Consider the following 13,154-nt stretch of genomic DNA (forward strand, 5'->3'; position numbering starts at 1 on the left):
ACCAGCACTCTTTTGGGATGGTATCATTACCAGCAGCAGCCTAGACTAGTGTGCCACAATGCTGGCCCAGATTTGCCTAGTTTTTAAGATTGCAGCTTTTAGGTTCTTTTTTCTTTTTGTAAATTGTTCTATGAATTCTTAATATATGCCTTTATCTTTAGCAAACCATTTGTCTGTATTGTTTGCATTGATTATTTCCTTAAAATAGATTTAGCTTGCTTTTTTTTTTTTTTTTGTCTCTGATGTTGCAATCTGTCATTGGAGCAACAGAAAGAGGAAGTTCCTATGTGCTGGCTCATACCTTAAGTACAACAATGGCTGGGACTGGATTGAGAACAAGCAGGAGACAAGAACTCAATTGTATTTCTCCAGGTGGATGGCAGAGACCCAGTTCCTGGGGCATTCACTGCTATTCTCAGGGTCATTGCTTGTAGGAGGCTGGAGTTCAGAGCAGGAGTTGGTACTGAACCAAAGCACTCAAATATGGGACTCACACACTTTCAAAAGTCTTAGGTCATATACTACATGCCTTTCCATTATTATATTATTTAATTTACAAATCATACTTGAATTATTTGCAGTATACAATGCAATGTTTCCATATTTGTTTATATTGTGGGATGGTTACACTGATGAACATATCTCTCACTTAACATACCATTCCAGTCTTACAGTTCTAATCCCCTCCTTTATCAATTTTGAAGTGTTCACTGCACTGAAATTGGCTATAGCCATCATGGTGGTTTGGTGAAACTGTCGTTTTAAATTAGCATGAGGCGTACATGAAGTCCTACCAAAGTTCTTAGTGTATTTCCTTTTAATGAATGCCTATATTAACCAGGCATGTTTTGACTGTTTTGTTCAGGTCTGCTATAAAGAGAAGAAATCCAGCTTTGCCTGTGTCTCTTGAATGTACCCCTGATAATGCAATACAAACTGATACTATGAGGCCTGTGATCCACGCTTCCTAATTTGATAAGTTGGTCCTCTATTGATTTTGTAAGGAGGATTGCATTTCAGACTCACACACATATTATCAATTGACTATTATCAATTTGACTGTTCTTGTCAAAGAAAAAAAATGGAAAGACGTGATGAAGATGTTATGTCAGGATGGCAGCCTGCCATCTTCGCTATGAGAAGGCAAAACTTGTTGGGGGATTATTAAATGCAAATTTTAATCCATAGAATAGAGAGGAAATAGATTTAAACAGAGGTAACTTTTCAAGCGAACAGTAGGAGGGGTCTGGCACAATGGCCAACGGACAGAAGATTTTTCTCTCTGCCTCTCCTTCTCTCTGCAAATCTGCCTTTGCAATAAAAATAATCTTTAAAAAAATCCATTAACTTAAAAAAGAAAACAACAGTAGGAGTGATAGGCGGAAGGCAAGACAGCAAAATCATTCCATTGTCTTGTGTGTCATCAGTCCTAATGAAAATCCTAATGCTAAAGGAGGGATTAGTACTGCCGTAGTAGGTCTTTGCTGTCACCAGGAAACGTTGCTATGCTTCCACAGTACCTAGAGTGATGCTCTGGTAAATCTCAAAATAATTCCTGCAATGCCATTTGTTTTCCTAAGATAAACAGAAACTATGTAGCAGACTTGAAGGTGACTGCTGAACAGTATTCTGTTCAAGAGAGGACACAGAGGAAGCCATAGATTGTGAGCAGGGTGGCTGTTCAGAACCAACAATCAGGACAGCGCTTCCCAGTGAGGGAGATTACTTAGGTTAATGACCCATCATGTCGACAGCAAACTTTTGTGATCAGGCTCGCTGAGGCAATGGCGGTTGATTTCAGTGGATTCATGAAAGGTCTGCAGACCTTCTGTGAAAAGGCTAATCACTTTGTCCCCTCCATCAACTGTGCAAAATGGTCACTTAGAGGGTGAAAAATGTTACACACACTAGAAACTCAATGCCACTGTTATGATAGCCAGAGAGACATACTCGCCTTCATTACACTGGCAGGGATGGTGGTGGATAAGTTATGGGAGTAGCTGCAGAGGCCTCTTTAACTCATATGTGGACTACCATAGAGGAAGCAAAAATATGCAAGAGCTACTGCGTCTGATGATCAGAAAAATCCATCCTATACAAAAGAAGGGAATTCGGAAGAGGAAAACAGGATGGCAAAAAGGGAGTGACTACCAATTTAAGTTAGCAGAATCTGCTCAGTTGACTAGCTCATTTTTGAATAACATGGTATGGAGCAAGTAATGAAATTGATGGGATTCTCAAAATGAAGCAGAAGATTTCTGTTTAAGGAGAGACCATAGCAATACCCATATCAACTCATAGTTTTGCCGAGTCAAATATTTTCTATTTGTCCTCATCCAGAGTAATTTGAGCAAGTTACGAAGGTTATAATTTAAAAAAGAAAAGAAAGAAAGAACTACACTTAGCTTCTTCAGTTAAATTAACGGAATCCAGGAGAACAAACAAAGGAGAAACAATTACAAATCAGGAATGAGACATACTTTCCCAATTCCTAGTTGTGGGACACGTGTCTTAGGCTATGCACAAAAATAAAGTGAATGGGAATTGACTGTCAAACAATCTTTGTATGAGATAAGCATGGTGAACTAAGGTAACACTGAGTGGATGTGGACCAGACCGTAGCAGAAAATGACACAGGAATGACTTTAGGAATTGGAAAGCATCAGTGGACGTGGCCGCACTGCCTTTACTTGAATGAATTGAGATATGGATATTGAATGTAAATGGAGCACATTAAATTTATTCTTTTAAACCACTCCCTCATACATTATTTCAATTTGCCAGGTTGAATTCTAAAGTTTGAATGACCAGATCTCTCTATTTCAGTAAACATTAAAGCAGTTCAGAATTCCAGGAAGGCTGTAACAGTTCTTTACTCAGACTAAAGAAATGATTGAGATCAGAAATTTAATTCCCACTACCTAACTTTCAAATTTTCTCTCTGCCTTATCTACAAAGCAGCTGGTTCTTGGTGGTCTAAAGTACAATATCCAGGATTAAATATGGCGGCAAGCTAAGTAAACCCAGGTGGCCTTACGGATTTAGCTAACACCTATGCAGAAAAGCAGCAAAGGCTATTTTACTTGCCCTTATTTTCTAACTTTTCATTGATGCTACAAATACCAGCCTACATACATTCTGAAGTCTTTCAATAAATAGAATACAAACCAATAAAAATGTTCTTGAATGGTTGGATTGCAAACCTGCTCAAGATTGTTCATTATGGGTTATTTGAAAGGAATTTTCTTGTTTATTGTTTCTGTGCTTTGGTGCAAAAGACACGTATTAGTGCATCAGAGATTCCGAGGTAAGAATTCTGAATCTTCTTTGCTTCAGTTCAAAGTAAGACGAGAATCTTATAAGAAGTTCAAACCCAGGGTGGAAGTGGCAAAATTACAGCACATTCTAGAAATAAGGTCTCTTAATTTTGTTATCTTTGAGATGTATATGCTTTTGAAATTCAAAGTTACAGAGAGAAGGAACTTCCTCTGTTCCTTTACTCCCCAGATGACCACCATGGCCAGGGATGGACCACAGCCAGGAGCCAAGAATACCTTTGGATTACTCTTGTGGATGGCGGGGGCCTAAGCAGTTGGGTCAGATCCCTGTGCTTTCCTCAGGCTGTTAACAAAGAACTATGTCATAAGTGGAACAAGCCAAAACAGGAATTGCTATTCACGAGTAATGTTGGCACTGCACGTAGCAGCTGTACCTATTATACCAAAACATTAGCATCAAAACAAAAACAAAACAAAGCCAAGATTAAAGGAGCAGTTACTTATTCACCGGTGGTATCACAAACAGAAGTTTCACAAAACCACCTTTATCTGAGAGCTATGTAGTCCAACACTTGTGAATCTGTCCCAACCAAGTCAAAACAGGCTGCTTGGGCTCCTGATGAGAAGTGCTGGATTCCCATTTGGAATTCAGTTTGTGTCAACTGCCTAGCTAGCAAAAACTGAATGGAAAGAGCCAAGACAAGAGATGAGTACTGTCTAGTTGTCAGTGAAATTGGAGTTCCCACCTTTGGCAGGTGTTTGGATACTCAGTATCCTGAACTTCAGCCAGAATCCTCACTGGGTAATCAGTGAACTTCGTTCCAAAATGACAATAAAGTCATTATCGATCTGATTTAGTAAAAATGGCCCTGTCTGAAACACTCATTAGTGGTGAAAAACATCCCTCATGTATTTCAGTAATGGAAACAATATTTGGAAATCAAAGGAACAGTGAAAAAAAATTATGACATTTTTTACACAAAATTAAGAGGAAGGAGGAGGAAGAAATACAGTAGAATAGGAAAAAGCAGAAGAGGAGAAGGAAGGGAACAGCAGGAGCCAGGTTCCGGCCAGCTTCCTGACCTCACATAGTAGGCAACAATATTAAGTCTTCAGACCATGCATGAAAATCTTCAAGGTAGCACATGCTTCTTGTTCTGACATAGTAACTAATATCAATATGTGCACCAATGACAATGGTAAATTGATACTGTGAAAGTGCTCAGAGGAAAACTCCCCTAAAGACATGGGCTGGAGAACAGCTTCTGTGTGAATTACATTGCATCCACCACCCTAGCTTCTGAAGAATACACACAGAATTTGATCCCCGTTCAGCTCTAGACTCGCTGAGTCTGTAACTAAAGTAAGCTATGGTTCAGGTTGGGGAAAGTGAATGCTCTATTAATCAGCATTACCTTGATATACTTTTTCTTATTAAAATATGTACTTCACTGCCACTAATGAGAAGACATTTACAGGAAAAGATAGTATTACTTGTGGCATATTCCTTATCACCGACAGAACACTGGTTTCATTTAGAATCCAAATTGCCAGGTAGAAAATGTATTACAGGGAAAAAAAATTGTTAAGCAACATCTTAAGACCAAACAGATACGTCCAAAAATTGAATGTGAGAGCAACTTGTTTCAGGAAGTTTTTTAGAATCAGAAAGTGAAAATGAGCTGATGGCAGAGAACTAAATTACCAAACATGAATCTTTCACGTGTCAAAAACATGTATTTCATTTTTGTGAGCCAGGTTCTCAGACCAGGTTCTGGAATGAGAATGTATTAACCATTTAGTGTTTTTGAAGGCAATAGTATTTAGCTCTGATTTATGAATGATATTGAGGATGTTGACTCCAAGTTTCAGGATATAGATCATTAGCACTGCAAAGTCATGATATTCACCTAAAGCTACTGTCTTAGTGGGAGTGGATTGCTCTGTCTCCCAAAACGTCCTTTGAATGGTTCGAAGGATGCACGCAACCAACAAGAAGAACTCATTCAGCACACTGTGATAAGCAGAGATAGAATAGTTAAATAATAAAGGCAGAGAAATGATATCATAAGTAAGGGATACATGGAAGGAAATGTGCTATAATAAACTAAACAAATACAAGTGAGTAGCAGGTAGCACCACTTCTGTAAAATTAAATATAAATCTCCATTCAAATGGGTCCTTGATGATGAACAGTATTTTTCTTAAATGAGCCTGATTATCATTACAATTATAATTCCCCTTTATCCTGTCCAGTTTACGATTTCAATAATATTCTACAAAGTGATGTGATTTTGTTCATTCACATAAGGAGAAACATTTACTCCAATTTTTAGCGTATTATTTAAACAGATTTATTTTACTGTTTTTTTGTTTGTTTTGTTTTAGTTTTAGATGATGTTAACAGATGATGTTAGATGATGTTGATCAGGGTGGGAGGATCAAAAATGTTCAGGAAAAGTGTGATCATTGTCTCCAAATTCTGGAAGCAGGAGATGGAGGGCAGTAAGGAGGGAAGCCATGTGCTTCGAACTGCCATAGTATCTGAAGATGGGGAATGGCCATGTGGATCTGGGCTGGCTGTCCACTGCTCTGTCCCTTCCACCGAGGAGGACCAGTCCTGGCAGTTGGGCCCAAGGACTGGCGCCAGGTGATCCAGGTCTGCCGGAACCCTCACAACCCCAGGACTCATGGAACTGGCTCCTACTACACAGGCAGGCACAAAGACCTGGGCCAGGCCATCTGGGACCCTCCAGGCACCCCACTCTTGGGGCCCACGGATCCAGTACCCACTGTGCAGGTGGGCAAAACTTTGCCAGTCTTATCTAGGCAGCTGACAGGGTAGAGATCCCAGACCACAAGCCTAGGCTGCCCTCCCTCCTGTCAACCACAGCTATGCAGCCAGCAGGTTGGAAATCCTGGTTTGTGTGCCTACTCCAACCCAAGATCCCACATGCTACATCTAGGCAGCTAGAGAGGTGGGAATTCCAGATCCTAAAGTGCTTAATACTGAGCATTTTAATAAGTAAAATAGTAAGTATTTAAATAGCACCACAATCAATACCCTTAATCTAGTGTATGACATTAAGTGCCATATATAGTAAGCAAAATAAACACTTCCAGAATACTACTAAATTTCCAATATAATACTTTTAAAAATACAGTGTATAAAAAGATGTTAACTTAAAAACACCTGCTTTAACAAATAATGCCTTTATTCAGTCAAATTAAAGAAGTTAGTAACAAGCTTTTGCTTTCATAATAGCAAAAAGATTTTATAAAATAATACTTAGGGAGAAAATTCATGCAGCCATTTATTACAATATTTGGATTTTAGCACCCTGAATAAACTAGATCTTTTGCATGCACAGATTATCTAAAACTGCCACTAAACTTCCTCAGACAAAAATACTGAGAAGACCAAAATGCTTAGCTGGAATGGCAAAATGAAAATAAACTTATTTCAATGAACGGTTCTGCCCTGTCTAGCTCAACTAGACTTTACAATTTTTTATTGTTATTATTTTCCATGGTATGGTTTTGCAGGTATAAGAATTCTCTTCCTCTATTTTCTACTTATTTGCCTACCATTCTCCTCCTTACCATTTCCCCCATATTATTCCAATAGTATATTCCTTCAGCAACAGCCACAGGAGCAACATTCTGCTGTCTGAGTGTACCAGCTAAGTAGGCACAGGTAACAGTAGAAAATCCAGTATCACATTTTTGAGGTATATTTAGCAGTTTCTTTGGGAGTTATCCTTTTATTTGCAAGGAGAGATATGTTCATTTTCCGGTATGTTAGTCTCCATTATATAGTTCACTTATGAGAACATATTTATACATGTTTACTTAGTATATCTTTGTTTTATAGGTTGCTTTGTACCAGTCAGAACATATGATATTTGTCCTAGTGGGATAGTTTATTTTACTCTGCAAACTGGTAACCAGTTGGGATCATTCGTTGCAAATGGTAGAGTTTCATTCTTTTTAATGGCTGAGTAGTATTCCATGGAGTAGCCATAGCAGTTTCTATATACATTCCTCTTTTGCTGGGCATCTGGATTTTTTCCATGTCTTCATTATTGTGAATTGTGCTGCTGTAACTCTAGGGTTGTAAGTAATTCTTTCATATGTGGATTTCACTTCTTTGGATATATTCCCAGGAGTGGGGTTGCTGGGTCGTATGGTAGATCAATGACAAGTTGTTGACTAGACTCTTGTAGGATCTGACTAATCAGTACTAGGATATCATAATAACGTGAACTAAGGGACCTATACATTTTGGATAAAAAATTAAGTGGATAAGCATAGGTTTTTCCATCCGTACTCAGTATCAAGAAAATTAGAATTATCAAGCAAGTCAAGAAGTAGGGAAATGTAACGCATAATTGACAGAAAAAAAATGGTAAATAGAAGTAAGTCCTTGATGCATATAATATATTCAATGGATAAAAGCTGTAAAGTAGCTATTACAAATTGTGAAGATATACAACAAAACGTGTACAAGGAAACAGAAATTAGAGAATTTAATAAAATAAATTTTACTTTTTGAAAATAAATACTTAGATCATTAAATCGTCACAGAAAAATTTAAATATTTACATATTTTAAAAGATATTTACCTAAAATTAATTGATTCATGGTTTCCATGTGAAGTTGTTTGAATGGCAGTACTCTGCACCCACCAGTTAAAGTCAAAATAATTTCGGCATTGTTTTAAAAATGTAATTGTTGGGGCCAGTATTGTGGTCATACGGGCATTGGTCTCAGTCCCAGCTGCTCCACGTTCAGCCTGCCTCTCTGCTAATGTGCCTGGGAACTCAGCAGGAAACGGCTCAAGCATTGCATTCCCAGACCCACATGAAAAACTCAGATGAAACTCACAGCTTCTAGTTTCATCCTGGCCCAACTGTCATCATTGTTACCATTCGGGGAGTGAATCACAGATGGAAGATTTTTCTGTGGCTCTTATCTCTTTTGACACTCTACCTTTAAACTAGTTGATAAAGGGTAATTTAATATTGAAGGTTTGCATGTGTCCTTACACAAACATTATACCCTATAACTGAATTTTTTCTTGGCATCCTCCATGCACGACTGGATTAAATTTGAAATGATATATGTAAATCTCTTCCGTAATGTAATTACTTACTCTTCACCTAGCCTGGATTTTTTTGTACCACAGTGTGTTCTCCAGAAGGCAACCCAAGTTAGTACATTGAAATGCAAATCTGATAAAAACCTATTCATAACTTCTTACTTGTGAATAAGATACAATGTTATAGAAGAAAGTCTATGAAAACCAACATATCATGTATATGAATCTTTGACGGTTGCAGAGAAATGTGATAATACTTTATCAGCATTATTAAAAGCAGTAAATAATGTAGACAGAAAACTATAATATTTCCATATCATGAGGTCAGTTATGATATACTCTGTGGGAAACTATGCAGAAGTAAAAAGTCTCAGGTAGCTTGCAACAATAAATGCCATGCTTATATTTCAGTGTCCCAAGAGTAACAGAAAAGGCTTGAATGCTACATACAAAATTTGACATTTCTGTCATACTGAACTAAAAAGCAAATAGCACATTTATTGGGGATATATGTTTAGTTAATAATGTGTTCTTCTTAACATTCAATTTTTATTTTAATCAAAAGGCAGATAGAGATGTCATCTGCTGAATCACCACACAAAAGCTCGCAAACTGCAAGAAACTGAAGTCCGAAATCGGGAATGTAGTCCCACTTGGACTGACAGGAACCCAGATACTCGAGCCATCAGCTATTGCCTCCCAAGGTACACATTAGCAGGAAGCTGGATGAGGTTTCAAGGAGCTAAGACTCAAGCTGGGACTCAAATGTGGCATGTGGCAATCCCAAGCAGGTGCATAACCACTGTATCAGTCACACGGTCACTGTAACATGTAGATTTAGACACTTGAGGTTTTTTGTGCTGCACAATTGTGGATGTGAAGGTATGGGAAATATTACTGTTACTAAGAGAAGTAAAGAATGGCAGGTGCTTTTTGCTATTGTCATTCGTAACTCTATAACACAGGTCTAGAATATGCGTGCTTGATGGCATGTGTATTTTATAGCATTGGTTTGGTGCTGCATCTGGCTAGTGTCATTTGACATTCTCCTAACCAAGCACGAGGCAAGCATACCTCCATCTGTGAATGAACGGTTTGTCTTATCCTTTGGATTAGGGTCTCATTTTCACCCTGGAAATTGACTGTGATAAAAGAGAACACGAATATCAGAATGGGTAGAGGTGATTAATAGACTGTGTTCTAATGCCTATCAACAGATTTCTTTTAAGAAGCTTGCATCAACTAATTAATAATTATATTCTACAGAGAATTATTTTCGTCATTGTGAGAAGTGTGTGTTATGGCTCAGAGAAACAAGAAGCCACGATTGGAAGGAGCAGATAATGCAGAGAGCTTCAGACATGGTGTGCAAGAAATGACACCTGCCAGGACTCTCCAGGAAAACAAGAAGGCTTTTAGATATCTACACAAGTATCTCTTCTTGCTGCAGGACCAGATATCATTGTGTTTAGTAAACTTTGAAAAAGTATTGACGATTATTTCATCAAGAAAATATTAGTTGTAAAATCATTACCGCATAACACTCTGCAATGCTACGTCTGAGATCACAGCAAAATACAGAATGAAACGAGTGCATTACCTTTTATTTTTCCTCCCTAACAAAAACAACAGAAATCAGGTAATGCAATCATGATTTCCATCAACCCAGAGCTGCAGAGTAGAAGCAGCCTGGAGGGAAGCAGAGGGAACGGAGAACACAATCAACAGAACTCGGACCTCAGGCATGCTGTGATGTTGCACTTGCATTTTCCCTCCTTGCTCACAACCTGTAGTTCTAATTAACAATAGCATGTATATGACATAAATTTAATGAGATTTTTAAACATAGTACTCCATACCTTACATTACATTAAAAATCAAATTTGAACTCAAATAGTTCTGAGTTATATGTGATGAAGCTTAATATTTTGTCAAAATGTAATAATTGGAATCAAAGCCCTGAATTTGATTTTTATTCTGAGTCTAACATGTGCTGGTTACAATACTTTCTCTGGAACTGCATGAGTGTAAATTCTGTGTGCTGAGAGATTTGAAAGAGGTAAAAATCTTGGCAAACAAAAAGTACAGAACAAATGACAACAAGCACAACCATCTGTAAATATGAAAAAATAAAAACTTTGATACAGTAGATGCTGTGCTTTGATTTTTTTTGTTTCCATTGACCCTGTTCCACTGACAAATGCTCCGGAGTCTACTAAAAATGTTTAATATGAGCTGCTGGGTTAGTGCATTGCATTGGAGGCACTACATGCAATACGGTTTGCTCTGTTTTTGCTTTTCTGTCATTACTTTGCCTAAGATGTTAGCAAATTCAAACATTTTTAGTGTTCGTGTTACAATAACACAAAAATCTATATGTATGAAACACAAGAAGTTTTTAATCAATGTTAGCTATATTTATTATATTTATGTCCATATTCCTTATTTCAAGGCATCCTGTTAAGAAGCCCAACCAATCACTGAACTCGAACTGAGAAAAGATGCAAAGCATATTATGTTAAATATTCAATTACCTCCAATAATAATTCAATCAAAAGATATTAAAATATTTTCCAGAGTTATATTTGAATAAGTTACTTATGTGTTCTAACATGAAATTTAAATGTGATTTCAAATTGTGAAACAGGAATCAAATTACACAATTAGTTAATGATCACAATCAGGAGATTAACATTTAATTTAATCGTTAAGTGACATGGTATTGCCTCTGGTTAAGGTGCTGGTTAATACTGAAAGTTACATGTGTGCTTGCAATGAAAGAAACAAGACTGGATTTAAACTGTAATACTGCAATGGGGTGAAGCAATCCACCATGGGGGGAGGGCTTGGGAAGGGGATGGGGGAACATCAGAGCCTATGAAACGATGTTATAAAATGAAATGCAATTTTAAAAAAAGAAAGTTACATAGTAAGTAAATGAGAAGTTCCAGTGATCATCTCCCTAGAAATAGCAATTTGCACAGCTGTTCACAGGAAAAGCCGCCTTCACCAGAGCTCAGGAAGCCAGTGAAGTAGTGACGTCACAGCAGAAGACAAACCTTTTGCCATGGCTGCTGTTGACACTAGCTAAAACTCTTATTCCACATACTGGCCATCTTGCTGCATGAAAAAAAAAAAAGATAAGAGATTTCTGTGCCCTCAAATAGTGGTAAGGTCCAGCAGCTCTGGCTGCAAGATAATTCCACAGTCCTTTCTGGGTTTAAGAAAGGCATTGTTGACTTCTGCCAGAGTCGACTGTACACCACATGTTGAGCTGCACACAGGAGGGTAGCGTCAGTCTCACAGCCCAGCAGACCACTACTCCTACCACCACGCAGAGGAGCTTGGAGACAGGGCAGGGGGGCATAGTGCCCCGCACGACTCCAAAAGTAAGAGGACCTGCCCCATTAGAATTAGGGACCATTTTCTTTGCTTCTCCACCCCTGACAGCTTGAACTCTGCCCTGACTTGTGAACAGGAAGGCAATTGGCCCTGAAACCACCAGAAGTCCCCAGGAAGGCAGACAAGACATCTGGCAGGTGAGAAGATCTCGGTTTATTATACCATCGAACATATTTCACATCTTGAATGTAGTGAAAGAGTAGCTCAGGAAAATGCATTTCATACTATATTCATAAGGCTTTTTATATGTTTTAGCTTACACATTTAAAATTAATTTGAAAACAGGAATTCACATTTGTTTCTATTTTTCAGTTGTTTCAGTAAGCTTGTTGCTAGTCTTAGGGAGAAGAATTCTTTTCTCTTTATGGAAAGGTTTATCAGAGCATAAAAATACATGCTACTGATTCTGTTGCAGAATATATGACGGTAACTTTCACATACCATTTAGAAAGGATTCCAACCACTTGCATTCTGAATTTATCCATAAAACAAATTAAATTCCTGTGCTATATTTTCTCCTTTTTTCTTCTCTATAGGGGTAAAATAAGTATAAATTTGCCATCTGCTCTAACATTTTCTGGCCATAAAGATTGCAGTTAAAAGTATGTTAATAGCTAAGTTCAGACAAGAATGATTTTGTAATTTTCATTTCTTATAGGGTAAGTTAATTAAACACATTAAAACCATTTTAGCACTCCATAAGGGTAGTCAGGCTTTGGTTTGCTTCCATTTTGAGAGTCCAGTACAAACGCAATATATGTATTATCTTCACAACTTCATTTCTACAAAGCAAATTTCTCATAGCATTTTGGCTTGCATATTTAGCAGTTAAGATGTATTAGTTTATTGTTTGTAGCTTGATGTCAGTAAGATTAAAATCATATTAGTATTGAATGCAAGCATATCCATTGAGAAGAATAAATCAACTAGCAATTTGTAACTTGTATCCTGTTGAAACATGCGTGGAAAGGAGCATAATACATAGGATCCATATGATCAAAAATTTACTTTTGGCGCCCAGCGTGGTAGCTTAATGGCTAAAATCCTCACTTTTCATGTGCCATGATCCCATAGGCACACTGATTCATGTCCTGACAGCCCTACTTCCCAGTCAGCTCCCTGCTTGTGGCCTGGGAAATCAGTCAAGGTCGGCCCAAAGCTTTGGGACCATGCACCCATGTGGGAGACCCCGAAGAAGCTCCTGACTCTTGGCTTCGGATAGGCTCAGCTCTGGCCATTGACCACTTGGGGAGTAAATCAACTGATGGAAGCTCTTTCTGTCTGTCTCTCCTTCTGTCTATATCTGCCTTTACAATAGAAAAATAAATATATATTAAAAAAAGAATTCTGTGAAAGCATAAGACTTAAGATGT

This window comes from Ochotona curzoniae, unplaced genomic scaffold, assembly GCF_017591425.1.
Source record: "Ochotona curzoniae isolate NIBS_2020 unplaced genomic scaffold, NIBS_Ocur_1.0 contig_430, whole genome shotgun sequence".
Taxonomy (NCBI): domain Eukaryota; kingdom Metazoa; phylum Chordata; class Mammalia; order Lagomorpha; family Ochotonidae; genus Ochotona; species Ochotona curzoniae.